The 18,089-nt window shown below is 38.9% G+C and overlaps 1 long non-coding RNA gene across 1 annotated transcript in view; it reads right to left on the reverse strand.

The window, feature by feature from the left end:
• Positions 1-7,007, reverse strand: part of LOC122078543 — a 34,284-nt gene extending 27,277 nt beyond the window's left edge. Inside the window, exon 1 of the long non-coding RNA XR_006140102.1 lies at positions 6,737-7,007. This is a non-coding gene — a long non-coding RNA (uncharacterized LOC122078543). The remainder of the gene's footprint in view (positions 1-6,736) is intronic.
• Between the last annotated feature and the right edge of the window lie 11,082 nt (positions 7,008-18,089).

The raw sequence follows: 18,089 nt of genomic DNA on the forward strand, positions 1-18,089 counted from the left end.
GTTTATATTGCTAGTAATCCGGTCTTCCATGAGAGGACAAACACATAGAAGTGGACTGCCATTTTGTTCGTGATGCTGCTATGAAGAGACGGATTGAGACTCTGTTTGTTCCTTCCTCGAATCAGTTAGCTGACATGTTCACTAAGTCTTTGTTTGCCCCTACTTTTCGCAATGGTTGTACCAAGCTGAGCATGGGTGATGTGTATGCTCCAGCTTGAGGGGAAGTGTTGAAGATTGATGCTAATCCCGATGAGGGATTAGCGCCCCGATAAGGGATTAGCGCCGCGCTAACCTGAGGACCCGATAGGGGCCTTTTGGTCCTATCGGGTTTCTATTTTGCTTTTAGGGTTTTATCCTTATGGAGGGGCAGTCTTGTAACTTTGTTTTATTGTTTTTAGGCTATTAATATAACAACATAACCTGTGATCAGTCTTATACTGGACTGATCGCAGGCTGCTCTGTTTTCTGGACAGCTTTCGGTCTCTCTTTCTTCTCTTCTTCTTCTCTTTTCTGGTTTCTGGTTTTGGTTACAAGGTTTTTATATTGCAACACAACTATAGGGTTGGTTCTGACCTGGAACTAGCTCCTAATGTACGATTGTGATTCTAGTCTTACATTATTTGGGATTAGGTCCTTACCTGGAACTAGTTCTTGAACATTTCAGGTGTGTGATGAGGTTGCTATAGGACGAGAAGCTCTACGTCAATTTGGAGAAGTGTTCCTTTATGTTTTCAATGTTATATTCCTTGGTTTTATTGTGTCCTCTCAAGGTATAGAAGCCGACCCCGAGAAGGTTAAGAGCATCGTAGATTGACCTATTCCTAAGACTTTGACAAAGGTTCGAAGTTTCCACAGCATTGCCTCATTCTATACATGATTCATACAGAACATCAACGCTATTATGGCACCTATGACAAAGTGCACGAGAGGAGAAAAAGCGCCATTCCAATGGACCCCGGCAGCCACTAAAGCATTCAACTTGATCATACAGAAAATGCCGGAAGCCCCAATGCTTAGACTACCTAAGTTTGATCTCATGTTTGAAGTGGCTACCGATGCATCCCATGTTAAGATAGGAGTGCTTATGCAAGTTGGTCATCCGATTGCCTTCTACAGTGAAAACTTGAATGATGCAAAAAGAAGGTATTATGCATATGATTTGGAGATCTATGCCGTTATTCAAATTCCCAAGCATTAGAGACACTATTTGATCGGCAAGGAGTTCATACTCTATTCAGACTAGGAGGCACTCAAGTACTTGCATTCCCAAAAGTCCATTGGCAATCGACATACAAGAGATCAAGTGAATGATGCACTTATTCAGAAGGTTCTGATGATGAATACCTTTACCGTACAAAGCACAGGGGTTGAACACATCAAAGATGAGTATGCCAATGATGTTGATTTTGCTGAAGTGTTTGGAAAATTACAATAAGATGGTCGAGATGACAAGTATTCCATCCAAGATGGATAAATATTTAGGGGCACACGTCTTTGTATTCCGAATACCTCTTTGAGGCACCACTTGGTTCGAGAGCTACATGGAGGAATGGGTGGACAATTTGGCGAGGACAAGACATTCTATGATGGTGGATTTATACTATTGGCCTCATTTGCAAAGAGATGTTCAGCATGTCATCCAACGATGCCGTACTTGTCAACTTGCTAAAGGAGAAAAGAAGAACGCGGCTTTGTACACAGCTGCCCGTTCCACATGCACCTTGGCTAGACAAAAGAATGGACTTTATCCTAGGCTTACCACCTACATGGGAGAGGTATGACTATATTTGCTGTTGGGGATCGTTTTTCCAAGATGGCACATTTCATACCATGCAAGAAGACACTAGATGCAAGTCACCTAGCCAAGCTCTTCTTTAGAAAGATAGTGTGTATACATGGTTTGCCGTAGTCTATAGTTTCCGATAAAGATGTGAAGTTCATGAGTTATTTCTAGAAGACTCTTTGGCTGAAGACCAACACCTAGTTAAGGTTTTCTACGGCATTCCATCCTCAAATGGACAATTAGACAAAAGTTGTGAATTGAAGCCTTAGCAATTTGCTCCATTACCTAGTTCGTGATTATGAGAAGACTCGGCCTTCTATTTTTTACATAGCTGAATTTGCATACAACAGTTCCGTCAATTGCACTACCGGTCTTACACCATTTGAAATTGTTCTTGGTCTTCCACCCCAACGACAGTTTGACATGGTATCAATGCCACCTCATGCCGTATTAGTGTTGAAGGGGATGAGTTCCCTAGGTATATCACGAAGGTACACACTAACGTTCATAGTCGCACAGACGTTAGTAATGAAGGAGGCTATCAAGCAACTACTAACCAGCATCACCGTTATGTGGAGTTTCAACCTGGTGATATGGTTATGGTTCGAATTCCGCCTGAGCATTTTCCTCCCAATACTGTGCAAAAGCTCCATCCTCGGAATATGGGTCCTTACAAGATCTTGAAACGCATTGGTTCCGATGCCTACATGTTGGAGTTGCCTCCTACTCTGAAGATCAACAATTTCTTCAATGTTTCTGATCTTACACTTTATGTGGGCCACCATTCCGATGCCGGAGATACCGAGCATACATTGAGGCCTCACCAATTTGTGACCCCTACGGATGATGTTATTGAAGATGTCCTTGACAACAAGTTCACTATTGTTCGTGGTGATAAAGGTTACTATTCATTCCTCGTCAAATGGAAAGGACGGCCTCAGAAAGATAGCACTTGGATCCATGCCAATGATTTTCATTATTAGGACGGATCTCTACGAGCGCTAAATGTCCTTCATCCATTCTTTGAGACAATTTTAAGAGGGGGGATTTGATGTAGATTCCCATCATGGATTACATTACCACAGGAAGAAGAAGAAGAAGAAGAAGAGGCACAACCAGCCATCAATTGAGGCTCATTTTTTAAAGGATAGTTGGGCATCACACTAGGGACCTTTGCTCCAAATTTGAGGTTCATCGAAGACTGAAATCTCAAGATATCGAAAGTTGTCAAAAGTTTCCTAATTCATGTCAGTAGCATAACTCTCAATTCAACCATCGGAATTGGATCATCTTTTGAGGGTTTGTTGACCCATCTTTTGAGGGTTTGCTAACCCACCTTTTGAGGGTTTGCTAACCCATCTAGGACCTTCATCTACTCCAAGTTTAAGCTCCATCTGAGCCACGGTTTGTAAGTTCTTAAATTTCTCCCTAGTCAACCAGATTTTTGAGATCCTGACTAGGATTATGATCACTTGTGATTCTATTCTTACATTAATATAGGAGCTAATACTAGGTAAGAACCAACCCTATAGTAGGATCGATATTCCAGTAGTTAATAAGAATCTCCAAGAAACTTGCTGTCCATAAATACAGATTTGATGGTGTCGCAGGAAACTGGTAACATAAATTAAAGATGAAAAAATAAACAGAAAAAGTAAAGGAGAAGATATATTGGGAAGGGGATAGGTTGGGTCGAGTATCTCAATCTTCCCCAGGGCATCTCACCCAAGTTGTCTCTCACAACATTGCATCTCACAGTTTTCCAGCATAAAGAGTTCTTTCTTTTTCATGCAATTGTAAATTGTCTACAACATTGTTAGCAAAAACAGGAACGGCAAAAAAAGGGAAACGGACCCTACAGGTTTTAAACAGTAAATTTTTTTTAATGATACGGTCAAATAAACCGTAAAAAAAACAGAGAATGGTAAAAATTGGAAAACGAACGATACGAGTTTTAAACGTGTAGATTTTAAACAAACGGGACTAAAAAAATGGTAGTATACTCATAAAAATTAAAGATTTATTATATGAATATCTGCATCTAGTGTTCAAAACAACAACAATATCTAACATTAATACCTATGCATCTCATGTCTCATTATAAGTTTTAAGACATATCATCCAACATCAATTCTAAATTCATACACCACACATGCCCAAAGTCTTATTGAGCAATGTGACTAGGTTATGGTGTTATTTATTGCTGTCAACATAGTCAACACACTCTCGAAGTGATATATGTTCAGTTAGAGTTAGAAGTCATCACTTAATTAAGAAATATTTTTCAGCAAATACGTCAATTTATAACTCAATTTCGGGGTCCGTGAATTGAATTTGAGTTAAAGGTAATATCATAAGAAATATAGTCCATTGCGTTAGCTTCAAGTTGGTGAAAAAATCAAGTCGATTAAAGTTAGGGAGAGAGACATAAGGTCAATTAAGTAGACATTATGTTCAAAAATCAAGTCTTAAAAAACTTCATAAAAACGGAACATGTTTTAAACGTGTTTAGGATGGGAATGCTTGAAGTTTGCTGTTTTTTTAAGTAGCTTTGGGAAGCATACGGTAAAACGTGTTTTAAACGGTAAAAAACGGAAACGCGTTTAAAACGGATAACAGTGGTGGTCTACAGTAGTCTCTCTTTATACAAAGGTCTGAAATTACAAAATAGAAGCTTAAATCAAATTAGAAACTAGTGCAAAAATAGAAAGTAATACAAAATAGAAACTAACTCTAACTTAAGGAAATAAAAGGGCAGCAACTAGGGACTTTTTGGAAGGTATCTCCCCCCTTGTAACAACACCTTTGACCAGTCAAAAAGCAGACACAAAATAATACAGTTACAGAAAATCGCAAGGCACAGAAATAGGGAATTCTGAACAGCTGTAACTGCTGATCGATGGAGCAATCTGAAGGTCTTCTAGAGGCTGCAAACAACTGCTAAAACAGGGAAAACAAAGGGTGCTACCTATGCTGCCGATGGGCCTGGTTCCAACTCAGCCCAAAGGCTGGTTCGATGGCTGGCTGTGCCTCTTCTTCTTCCTGTGGTAATGTAATCCATGGGAATCTACATCATAGCTCCTATCAGAATCACTCTTACAACAAGTAGCTTCTGCTTCAGTTCTGTTGTGTGGCACTCCAACAATTCTTTATTTAGTGATCTATTAGTATCACATAAATTCCATTTGTAATAGACTATACACTCATATTGATGTAGATCAAAGCTTGAAGATGAAGAGAAAAACAAGAGCCAGGAAACACTGTTCACGAAAACTGTTCACGTGAACAGTAGCATGCCCGAAAATACTGTTCACGTGAACAGTACTTTTGGGGTCAATATCTTATATCTTAGTTTTTATTTACTTTAGTTAGTATCTATTTTCTTAGTGAGCAAGTTAGTTTCCTATTTTGTTAGTCAAAGAAGTTTCTATTTTGCATTAGTTTCTAATTTGAATTAGTTGCTATTTTGATTTAGCTTCTATTTTCTTTAGTTTCTATTTTGTGTCAAGCTTCTATTTTGTAATTTCAGACCTCTATATAAAGAGGGTCTGCTGTAGACACAAATCACAATTGAATAATGAAGTTTTGCTGCAGTTTTGCTTGCTCCATCTCCTGAGAATGGAAGACAACAGCTGGGATAGTAGTGGGTGAGATACCCAGGCTGAGATAGCCATTATCCCACCCACGCCTACCCATCTTCTTCTCTTTTTCTCTGTTCTTTCTTTTACTTCTCTTTATCTGTATTGGGAGGGAGAGACTTGAGTGAGAGAAGGTATTGGTTGAAGGTACAGTAACATTCCTGAGTTGCAGAACAAGAACAGCCAGTTCAGCTATCGGTTTTCCCAGAAGTGAAGGATTTCAGGAGTAGTGACAGGACCTGTTCTCTCAGCCTCTATTCAGTATTTCTGGACCCTTTGGAGGACTGAAGGACCATTCAAAGGGGAGCAATCGACCAGAGTAACCTACTTGTACATTACATATGGTCCACATCCAACAGGATCAATGACTCTAATCTACTTGCCCCTCTAGGCGGATGTAAGAAATCCACTTAGAGGAGCGGATAGGCATGTCAAAAAGAAACAGAACAAAGCCAAAGATAAAAATAGATAGCAATCCAATGGGTTATTAGGGTCTACCACAACGGTCAGAGAAATCAATAAGCTGTTCATTACTCACTAGTTACTCATTGATGTTTTCAGCTCCTTCAAACACCATTGGTCCTATTACGTCAGCTTCCTTTCACTTTAGATTAAGTAATGTCCCCTTATTTATTCACTGTGCATTTGTGATAAACCAATATGCTGTGCAACACTTACATTATTGGTTACAAGGCGATGGTTTGTCAAGTTAATGATCATGAAGAGCTAGTACTCCAGATGCCATTCATGTAAAAGAAGTACTCTGCAAGTTAATGCAAGATGCCATCCTCTGTGGTATGTTAGGTAACAGATGTATAGCAGCTAGTTTGTCGATGTTTGAAAATAAATCATTGAATTTCAGCTATAGCAAGAACATTGTAATTATCAGCTTCCAATGAATGACTTCTATATAAGCGGATAACTGGATTACCAGGCATACACAAACTGTATAAAGACAAGTACTTATGATGGATTTGCAGTGTTCAATGGCAATAGATCACACAAGATGCATTTAGAAATCACATGAGCAGGAAAGAACCGATAGCTCAATAACCCATTATGCCATTGGTCGCCCCCACACCCCCACCCAAAAAAAAAAAAATTCAAAATAAGCATTGAGGTCAGGCATCTTATAACTTGTCATCTTCCACTGACCATCCATAAAGAAACTAGCATGATAGCTAATCAAAATCACAAATTGGAAAAAAACAAGAACAAGAAGAAAGATAAACAGCTGAAACCAAAAACCAAAAATAGAAATATATACAAAATCAATTGAGTTTCGAGTTAGAGACAAAAAGAGAGGTGTGGTTACCGGATTGCGATGAGACGAATTATCCCGCCTGTGAATCACGCCCTTGAAGAGCTCTTCGGGAGATTTCGCGAACCCTTTTATTTTTTCAACGACAGAAGCTACGGGCTCCATTGGATAAACAGATTCCGATGAACAGATTCCGGATCGAACAAAGAAGTTTTTGGGGATGTGTGATTTGAATCGAAGGTCTATTCAGGGTTTACAGAGAACGTAGCGATTTGACGAGAGAGAGTGGGAAAAAATTTTTTTTTTTTCCTCTATGGTGAAAAAGAGTGGATGTACCCAATGTTTCAAAAATGTGGAATTGGGTTGAATCGGGTTGAATTGGGCAGCCCGATTCTATTGATATGATCCAACATTTGGGATCAATTATAAAAATATCGGAAAAAGATCTATTGTGGCAAAAAATTGTCCCAGGCTGCTCTCACGTCCTGTATTGAGGAACAAACACAAGAGAGTGAGCATCGAGTTGATCCAGTTGGGACTATCTGATGCCTAAGTTAGATCTCTTTGCAAACAGTAAATCCAGTAATAATGAAAAAGTATTGATCTCCTTGAAGGGGCATACCTATGTATTTATAATCGATAAACGGTGGCAATAGAAAATCCCATTTTGACAGGTCACCTAGTCCTGGTATGAATTTGATGATGGCAAGAGTTATATTAGGAGAGTGAATTTGGAAGACATCCCGATTATGGGAGCTCCTCGTATCCCACGTGCATAAGGAGATCTCCTTCCTTTTGGGGAGGATCTGGAGTCCTTGTGAATATCTTTTCCTGACTAGGACGGATCCAACCTTGCTTGGAGGTTACATTTTAGGTTATGAATGTATCTCCTTTTAGAAGGTATGTTCTGTCGAGGGATCTCATAAACATCAAGTGTCGAGCGACCTTAATTTGGTAGCTCGGTTGCCAACCTACTTCTGCCAAGTGCCCAATAGTGGGTCACTCAGTGCCAGGCTTATGGGTATGATGGTATCCGACCGCTCAAACGTAACTCATATATTGTCCTACTTGGACCCCCAGTTGTAGTTCAGATATGGCCAAGCCGTTCACATGTGCCACCCCTCATATGTAAGCACAAATTAATCTCTCGATAGATAGTCCAGTCGTGAATGTAGGTCGGTCACGTTATATCCAACCTAGAAAATCAATTTAGAATGTAGCTCAGCCATGCCAAAATCGATCGACCTACCTCGAATCGAGCCATGTTGGGCTTGATGTCACTTCGTTCCATTGTGTCCACATGGCCTGCTACTAGTGGTGAGCACTTTTTTCCATAACAAGAATGCTACCCATTTGCAGTCTCTGCACCCAAATTCATGGTGGTTTGGAAAGAGGTTGTGATGCCCTTGTCCCTCTTTCCAAAGCACCCTGTGTTTGGGCAAGTAAATGCAGATGGTATCGTTCTTTCTCAAAAAAAATTATTAAAAAAAAAATGGTGGGAAATTTTTATAAATCTTCCTCCTATCCCCATTTGCAACTCCCACTGTGAGATAGCAATGACTCTCAATTGGATTGGGAACAATATTAAGGATACAAAATCGCCACCTATATTGGGGTCTAGACTTAAATTATAAAATATGACTTCATACGAATTGATATGGCGTGTCTGGTTATGAACCAAGTAAGTTATTAAGCACTTCAATCTACCTATAAATTGGACTTCACACTCATTTAGTATTCTCAACGAACATCATAACATACTGTGACTTGCCTTGTTAAAAAAAAAAAAAAAAAAAAAAAAAGAAGGATTGTTAAACAAACAAGAAGTGACAACTTACCTTACCTTGTTATGCTACAACACGAGGGTTAGGATACTGAACAATATGGACGAAACACAAATGAGATATTGAGTTATTGTTTGTTAGTAATAGTGCATTAAGACCTAAATTTATTGATGGAATACATTGTTGGATAACATGGATCATGTGGCCACCTATGAGGGGGTATATTGGGTCTTTTAAAAATTAAAAGACAAAAAGCCCAAACTTTAGTAGGATGAAAATGCGGAAGTAAATAAATGTTTGAGCAACTACCCACTCAAAGAGTTGTAACGAAAATAAAGATAACCAAGACAGAGATAGAGTGAAGTTTATAATGGTTAAGAAAAATCTCCTAACGTGTAGTTTTCCCCTGGCTTACTACAAACCTTCACAAACAGACACTATGGCAACAACACTTTGAAAGAGAGAGAAATAATATGACCTCTAGATACGCAGAATCACAAATGAAAGCACAATATATGTGATGATTTTAAAGGTCAATATGCCCCTTTTAAAGAGCTTAAAAGAGTTTTAAATAAATAACATGATTTGATTAAAACAATTGATCTATGCAAACAATTGCACTTGAGAGTGGACATTTATTGGGCTTTGATAGTCAAAGAAGTATCTGTTGGACACCAGCAGTCATAAATATGTTAGACATTTTAAACTTATATGAACATCTTCACAGAGTGTGAATGTCTGTAGCTTTAGACAGATGTCTCCTAAACAAGAGACAGACAAATACATCTTCTCAACCAAGACATTTACGACTGAGTGCAATCGTCCGTGTTGACATGTGGACAATTTGCACAAGAGTATGGATGTCTACTTCCATGGACCAATAAATCAACATTATTTCGAGCTTAGATGTCTGTTTGGTAGTGGACGTCTTTGCATGACATGTAGATGTCCCACAAGGATTTGGATATCCATGATTTAGCTTTTATACCATAACTAAGCTAAGTCACAAAAAAAAAAAAAAAGTTTGGAGGTTTGTTCTTTGAGGTTATTAATTGAACTAGGTGTCTTAATTCGGTTCGTTCGTGGGTTGCGCACTTGAGGTAATCATAGACCCACTAGGATTAGGAATAGCTAGTAAGATCTTTGTAAATAAGGGGTTATGCCACAACAAAACAAGCTTTTAACCTAATCACAAAAACTCTATCTTTCTCTCCCTATCCTATTTTGTCTCTCTCATTATAGTGTGTGTGTCTCTAAGGATCTCCATTACTATCATTGGATTTGGAAGGTGGAACTTGACCAGCGAAATCGTGGCAAATCATTGAACGTTATAGTTCGTGTAGAGACAATGTGTACGACAACCACATCCATTCCGCCACGAGGAAATCTACAATGAGGTAACCTTAGATATCTAATTGCTTTCCATTGTTACAGAGGTCTTTAGTGGCATAATTGGGGCTTTTGAGGAATGAATAATTTGACAACTTAAAAGTAAAAAAACAATGGACAATCCATATGGTTGCCTATCAGCCAACAATAAAAATTACCAAATTGACTCCATTTTGATTTGATGATTGAAAATATATGGAAACAAATCAGCTGGTGGAACTTGTGGATGAGATACCTCACAAAATGAGGACAAGACAAATCAACTATTTCATTATTCCACATGGCTCAAGATTTGTTGGGCTACATATGTCAACCTATGTTAATTTGGTCTTACAGATCTCTTTGAGTGTTGAGAAAGGTGAGAATAGGTTGTATTGGCACCCATTCTAAAGGAGTTTACGTCATTAAGTCATATTTGTCTTGCTACAACAAGGACTGATCACACTTCAGTTTTGGTGCAAAGGGCTTCTCTTACTCCCAAAGAGGTATGGAAGATTCTTTAGGCATCAAGAGTTCATCCTAGGATTAAATCTTTCTTGTGGAAAGCACGCTTGAGTGCAAATGGTTTTATGTGCAACCTCAAACTAAGTGGCATTTTGAGCTTTAATCTTTTACCTTGTTGTGGAGACAATGTGGAATTTGTTGAGTATGCCATTTTGTATTAACCATGAGCTCAACAAATTTGGTTCACAACTTGTGTTATGCTTTGAATCTGCCTCTCTATGGGGATCCAGATCCTCTCCAATTCCTGACATGTGCAATTGCAATTCCCCTTAATCTTGTAACACGTGTCCACGCTGACATGGATGGCCAAGATTAGAGAATATAAGAAAGAGGGCAATATGGGTTTGGATCCTCTCCTAAAACCCAACCCAAGCATATCTTCGATCTATAGCAGAGGTCTGCAATGACTCTGACCTCATCAACATTCTTGCTGATATACCACAAATATCGGATCAATGAAAAGGCGCCACATGCACAAATGAAGAAACTGGATGGAGGACGTGGGCCGCCCAAGGACCAAACGACCAAAAGAACAAAGAGTCCGCGAGGACTAGACGAACAGGAAGTCCTCAAGGACCAAATGGCCAGAAGAATAGAAGAGTATGTGAGGACCAAACGGACAAAGAGACCATGAGGTCCAGACGAAAGAGGAGGTCCATATGGACCAGAGAGTTTCCAACGAACAGATGAACAAGGCACTCTAGAATAAGAAACCGAAAGATGAACCTCAAATTCAATTAAGGAACAGACTCCGATTACTTGACCAAGAAGTAATCGCACTATTAGTTATGCGTCTCCCGATTACATGGCCATGAAGCAACCATGAGTTGTTATTGCCAGTTTGATAGATGGAAGCCCTACCAACCTATGTACGGAGGATGCCACCAACCAAAAAGGTGTATGGAGGAAAAGACTTGTCAATGATTAAGATCCCAACGGACATGTACAGAACAACCAAATCAATCACTAAGATCAGACATATAAGAGTGGAAGCTCACCAAACGTTATTACCCTGAGCACACACACGGAGGATCACCTTACCGGCCGAGTGGCCCCCTCGGGAACCATTCTCGAGAACCAAAGATAGAAAGGCTATAAAAAGGAAGGACCCATAACAAGAAAGGTAAGCAATCTTGAATCTTCAGAACTCGTATATCCTTTCCTTACTTATCACTAACTTAAGCTTCGGAGAGCCCTCCTTGGAAATTGGCTCTAGGAGTAGTATCTTATATGTGACTTACAGGAAAGCATAAGGAGGGCAACTGGAATCTACAATAACACTTGCCATGAACTCTGAAAATGGCCTCTTCAATTTCATTGGGAATCTATTGTTCCCCTTATTCGTCTTTCCCTAATTGTTCTTCTTGTTTCGCAGAGCCCAAGGAGGCCTTGGTGGACCTGGCAGGGTCAGTGGTCCCACGAATTTTGGCTATTCCAAATCTAAATTCCGGAAGGTTCTTGACACCGGAGTCACTTTTGCCGAAATTTCTGGTGCCTACCAAGAGAAATTGGAATTGCAGGAGGTGATCGATTTCTTGAAGAATCCAGACATGTACATAGCTCTCGGAGCCAAAATCACCAAAGGTTGCTCTTAGGACTGGAAAGACACTCTTAGCCAAGACATTGCTGAAGAAGCTAGGGTACCCTTCTTCCCATGTGTGGCATCGGAGTTCGTGGAGCCATTTATGGGTGTTGAGGCATCAAAAGTTAGGGATTTGTTCTAGAAGGCAAAGTCGAAGGCGCCCTGCATTGTGTTTATCGATGAGATCGACAGAGTGGGGAGGTAACATGGGGTTGGGCTCAGGGGTGGGAATGAACAGACCATTAACCAGTTGTTGAAGGACAAAGATGACTTCTTCGGCAACAACTGTGTAATCGTGCTTGCTGCGACCAACATGTTTGACGTTCTTGATACCGCTTTGCTAAGGCCCTGAAGGTTCGTTCGCCAGGTCACCGTGGACAGATCTGATCTGGTTGGTAGAGTTAAGATCCTTTAGGTTAACTCAAGAAATCACCAAGAAGAATCAATTCTCTCTCAATAACCTGAACCTTTATTATTGAGAAAATTAAAAACTAAAAAATCGAAGATAAAGGAGGCAAAGGGAATACACACATAGAGAGAGGAGGGGAGAAGGGAAGGAGAAAAGAATCCCAAATTCAAGAATCTCATAAACCAAGATCCCAATTAAGACGAATTCGATTAAAACCCACTTAAATAAATCAAAATTTATGATTTAAGAAACTGAGAAAAAAAAAAAGGAGGAAAAATGAATAAAGTTTACAACAAAAAAATAAAAAAACCCCCAACCAAAGTTTGTCATGACTCAATACAGAATCCAATTATATGGAAATGAAACAAATCAAAATCCAAACTTTGAAATAGGAAATTCTTATCAAGACGGACTACCACAGGAGAAGTCTACTACACCAGCACCGGAGAATACGAAGGCCCCTTGCAGCTTACACTTTTTGGATTTGGAGAGGATCTGGATCGGGTTGGGTTTTGGGAGAAGATCTAGACCCAGTTTGCCCTCTTTCTTCTCTCCCTTAATCTCGGCCATCCAAATCAATATGGACACATGTCGTCAGATTAGAGGGGAATTACAACTAATTGCACATGTCAGGAATTAGAGAGGATCTGGATCCCTTCTCAAAGACCTATTTTTGAATGGTTATTACAATGGGGTAATGGGTAAGGTCTTTCCAAGCTTGAATCTCAAAGGTGCGCTGTAGCCCACTTCACTCTGTTATGGGAAATATGGAAGTTATGAAATGATCGAATTCTTTCAAGCCACCTTGCCTCCCTTTCGTCATTGCATTACTATAATTCATGACCATGGAGTGGAGGAGTGCTTGTCTTTTATATCTCATCACAGGGATCCAGTGGTAGCCCACGTACAACCCCTCAAATTTGTGACCAAGCTGATCACTATCATGTGTTTTTAGATGCTGCCTTCTGTTCTTCCCAAAAGGCTATGGGGCTTGGTTTCATAGTTGTTGATGAGGTGTTAATATGCCACCAAGAGAAGCGCTTACAACAATTTGAGATATTCATATGATGATGCAAAATTTCAAAACCTATCTCTTCTCTTTTGTTCGCAAAACTGAAAATTACTGTGGTCATAATGTTGCTACCTGGGCACTTCTATTTCTCTTGTAGGGCATGTGGATCTCCTCCTTTCCTTTTCAATGGGTTGGGTTTAGTCCAAGGTTTCAAAACTCGGGATTAGACGAATTTACCTTATGTTGGCAAGATAAACATGCCAACTCATCATGATAAGGATCAAGATCATAATGATCAAGTAACTCATTGTGATAAGGTTCAACCATCTCATTGTGATAAGGATCAACCATCTCATTGTGATAAGAATCAAGATCCCAAAGATCATAATCGATTATGTAACAGATGTTCATACCATACTTATCACAGGTTATGTTTGTCAACTAAGATGTATTCCTCTTTATTTAAGGATAATGAATCACCCCCAAAAGTAACTAGTTGATTTGGAGGTTTCCTCTGTGGACTAAGCTTCCTATGGAAGTCTGAACCACGTTAATTCCATGGTTGCAAATCCTCTCTTCTTCTTCCTTATTTATGTTTTCAATTATTAAAACACCTTCTTCTTTTTTAAATGCATTTAAAGATCATTTTACACGCATACCTTACCAGTGGATTGATATTGGATCAGGGATCAGTCTCAAACCAGTACCAATATGATTCAGGTGATCCTGACTGATTTGATCCTCTTTTTTTTTTTGTGCATTCGATCTAATTTCTTAAAACTATGGTTTTGTAATACTAACATATATATATATATATATATATATTAAGAAAAAGGATAATTTACAATGCCACCCCCTGGAGAATGCCATTATTATAAGAACACCCCCTCTGTTTCACCAAAGTATACTTAGACCCCCTACTGTCAGTCACGGTTATAAAATATACCTTATATGCTGATGTTAGCTATTTTTTTTTTTTTAAATACCAAAATACCCTTATTAAATGTGAAGTACCTGAACTACCCATCTAAAAGTCTCCATCTCCAAACTAATAGATACTATGAACCCTCACCCCAAATCGATTCCTTCACATTCGGAGCACTGGTGATCACAATGGCAACGGCGATGGACGACGACGTAGAGGGACTCACGGTGACTAGTAGGGACTTGCGGTGACCAGAAGAAAATGAATGATCTGTTCCCCTGTTTTTATTAACATTTTTATTACCTAAGTAGAACCCGCCATCCAAGTCTTCTACTTTGCCGAGGCTATCAGCATCAGCCGCCGATCACCGGTGAAGCTCTTCAAGACTCTCGACCTCTACGAACCTCGACTTCACCAATGACACTTCTCGCTTCAGGCTTTGCTATCAGTGGTATTCAGATCAGTGAGCAGAAAGATAACCTAAGGTGGGCTTTTGCTCTTTTCATCTCTCTACTTCTCTCTACTGCACAAAATGAAGCAGCCCCGGAGAAAACAAGCAGAGGTATTACTCTTTGTATTTTTCTGATTTTTGTTGATTTGGATTTCTAAAGACTTTAATGTTGTTTTTTTTTTTGTTTTTTGGGTTCCATTTCCTATTTTTCTTCTAAATTGGAAAATTGCAGTCGACTTGGGTTGAAATCTTGTGCTTTGGCTAATTCTCAATGTCCAAAATCTTCTCTCCCTCTTCTTTTCATGTAATTTTCAATATCCATATACTCAACCTTTGAAACCTCCTTTAGAGTTTCAGAAAACCCATAACCTTCTGAAACCGATTGGCGATTAAACATCCAAAATAATAGCAAAAGAAACTAAAAAAAAAGGGGGGGGGGAAAGATGATCCAATATCTGAATCCTTCTGGATTGCCATCAATTTTAATTTCGAGAAAGACCATTTGTCCTAAACCCTTTGGTCCCTCTACTCATTTTGATCTGTTTTTCGTGTCTCTATTTGCAGGTTTGATTATTGGGTTGATTGGTGGGAGGTGGATCAGAAGTTCTTTGAACCAGAGAACGGGAAGATAAATCATGTAAGAATCTAGCAGTGGAATAAACTCGGGGAGAGGTAATGAGAACGAGGAGGCAATCAAGCCCATATAGTAGAAGAATTGATTCATTTGTCTAGCCATTACTGAACTTTAGACAATCAGGAAGAAGAGTAATCTGAGAGGGGGAGAGAATTGAACTCTAGAAGCTGAGGAGGAGGAAGAAGAAGCCTTCTCTGCTCACCGCTGTTAGACACCGTCTGTCACAGCTGCCGTTGCTCTTCACGGAGAGTGATCGCCAGTTCTCTTAATGTGAAGATATATTAGGTATCGATTTGGAGATGGGCATATAAGGTATGGATAGGGAAAGCTCAAGGCTCCTGCGATTTTACGGGCATCACCATGATCACCACCTCTGACCCCACTAAGCAGCAACTCAATCTCAATCCCAACCTCAAAACTTTACATTATTTACACTCAAACCATAAGGAGTGGGGGTGTCGGAATCACCAGTTGCAGGTGGGGAGAGAAAGAGAATGATAAAAGGAGAGAAAGTGATACAGAGATAATGAAAAGATATACATGTGAAGAGAGGGGTATTTTTGGGATAATAAGAAGAGGTTGTTTTAGTCATAAGGGCTAAAGTATCATTTCATAGCATCACTTAACAGAGACTGACGGTAGGGGGTCTGAGTCTAATTGGTAAAAGAGAGGGGGTGTTCCTATAATAATGGCATTCTTTAGGGGGTGGCATTGTAAATTACCCTAAGAAAAATTACATGATTATCCACTTTTGGATTTATTTTTACAAATGTCTGCTTTTAAAGTTTCAGTTAACAAAAATACCCAAAACCAGGTTTGTGTTTACCGAACTACCCTACCTAAGTTTAGTTAATAAAAATATCCAAAATCAGGTTTGGGTTTACAAAACTACCCAATACAGTGATTCTCCTACATCCTCCACATACAATCAATTATTTTTGTTAATTGAAAGTTTGAGTGGATACTTTTGTAAACCTAAACCTGATTTTGGGCTTATTTTTTTTTTACAAAACTATCCATTTAAAGTCTTAGTTAACAAAATACCCAAAACTAGGTTTGAGTTTACAAAAATTGCACAAAACAATGATTCTCCTTGATCCTCCACATACAATTAGGTATTTTTGTTAACTGAATTACTAAAACATTGAGTGGGTAGTTTTGTAAACCTAACCCTGATTTTGGGTATTTTTGTTAACTCAAACTTTGGGTGGGTAATTTTGTAAAGGAAAATTTACATCCACCTCCCTTGAAGTTTGCCCTTATCCCCCTCGCATTTCGTTTATTACAAATAAACCCACACAACCTAACACCGTGAGAGAGGAGTTGGTTTTTAAAATTAAAAAGATGATTTTACCCTTATTATATCTTGAACAAAAACATCATATGTTAAGACCATTTTGCCCTTATACTTTCAACCCTAAAATCCTCAAATCGCCAAATTGCCAATAATATTCCTTGTCCAACAATGGTGGAGAAGATAAAATTTTCTGACGATAAATGTATTGCTATTTCCTTTTGCTTTAGCTTTCATTTTTCAGGGTAGCAATTAGAAGGAGTTACTAGAAATTGGCAGACATGAGGGTTTGCCACAGCTGAGGGTTTGTGTCTGCAAGTCATCAGAGTAAAATGATTAGAGAAAGGGTTGTATTAAAAGGGTAAAAAGGTAGACAGACATTAAGGAGCTAGTTGAATCAACATAAGATATAATAAGGGTAAAATCATCTTTTCCATTTAACAAACTAACCTCTCTCAAACGGTGTTAAGTTAAGTCGTTTTATTTATAATAAATGAAATACAAAGGAAATAAATAGAATAAGGACAAACATCGAGAGAGGTGAATGTAAATTTCTTTTTTGTAGAAGGAAACCCAAAATTGACAAAGTAATTCCAACAAAAAAAAAAAAAAAAAAAAACACATGACACGGTAAAAACTCAATTACCTTTTTCTGTTAAGAAAAACTCAATTACTCAATCGACCCAAATGCCACTGAATCAGGACGAATTTTCATGATTATTATTCAAAGTCCAGACTCCAGACAAGACCAAAATTTTAGCCGAATTATGCATCGATCATCGTGGCCCACGTGTGCACAACATACTAACTTAAATTGGATCATGTGCTGGTGGCTTGTTGCAGGAATCCTATGCTTCCCATCCTGTAATTAAGTTTGAGAAGTTAATCCTCCTTACGCACGAGGGTTTACCAAACTTCCCCACCTCTAATCATACTCATCTCCATTACTTATTACTTTCGTCGGTGTTCTTACATACATGATTTTTGATTGGATTGAGTGCAGGAATCCTATGTTAAATCACGTGAGGTACCTGTTTTATAATCGTTAGATTGGAATCCATATCTGAATAAGTTGATGAATCTCCTCGGATGCCATATGGTTATTAATAAGTCAATTGGTCACCATCTTAATTGCCGGCACGCTCCTGATATTTGGGATTTCCTTGGACGAAAATACCCTTCATTGTGAATTTCGTGAATCACGCTCTCTTCTGATACGCTTGAAGGTTTAATTTGTCCTTTCAAGCATTAACTTCATCATCCGAAACTGCTGATGTGGTGTCAGGTCATCAATCCAGCGTTCTTCTTATTTAAATGACTGAAATGTCCTTACATATTAACATTAAATCTCAAGTTTATATGCCACGTGGGGGTTATTCTAGTCCTTGTATCACGATCCCGAAAACCTAGGCTCTGAACTTAT

Source organism: Macadamia integrifolia, chromosome 5, assembly GCF_013358625.1.
Source record: "Macadamia integrifolia cultivar HAES 741 chromosome 5, SCU_Mint_v3, whole genome shotgun sequence".
Taxonomy (NCBI): Eukaryota; Viridiplantae; Streptophyta; class Magnoliopsida; order Proteales; family Proteaceae; genus Macadamia; species Macadamia integrifolia.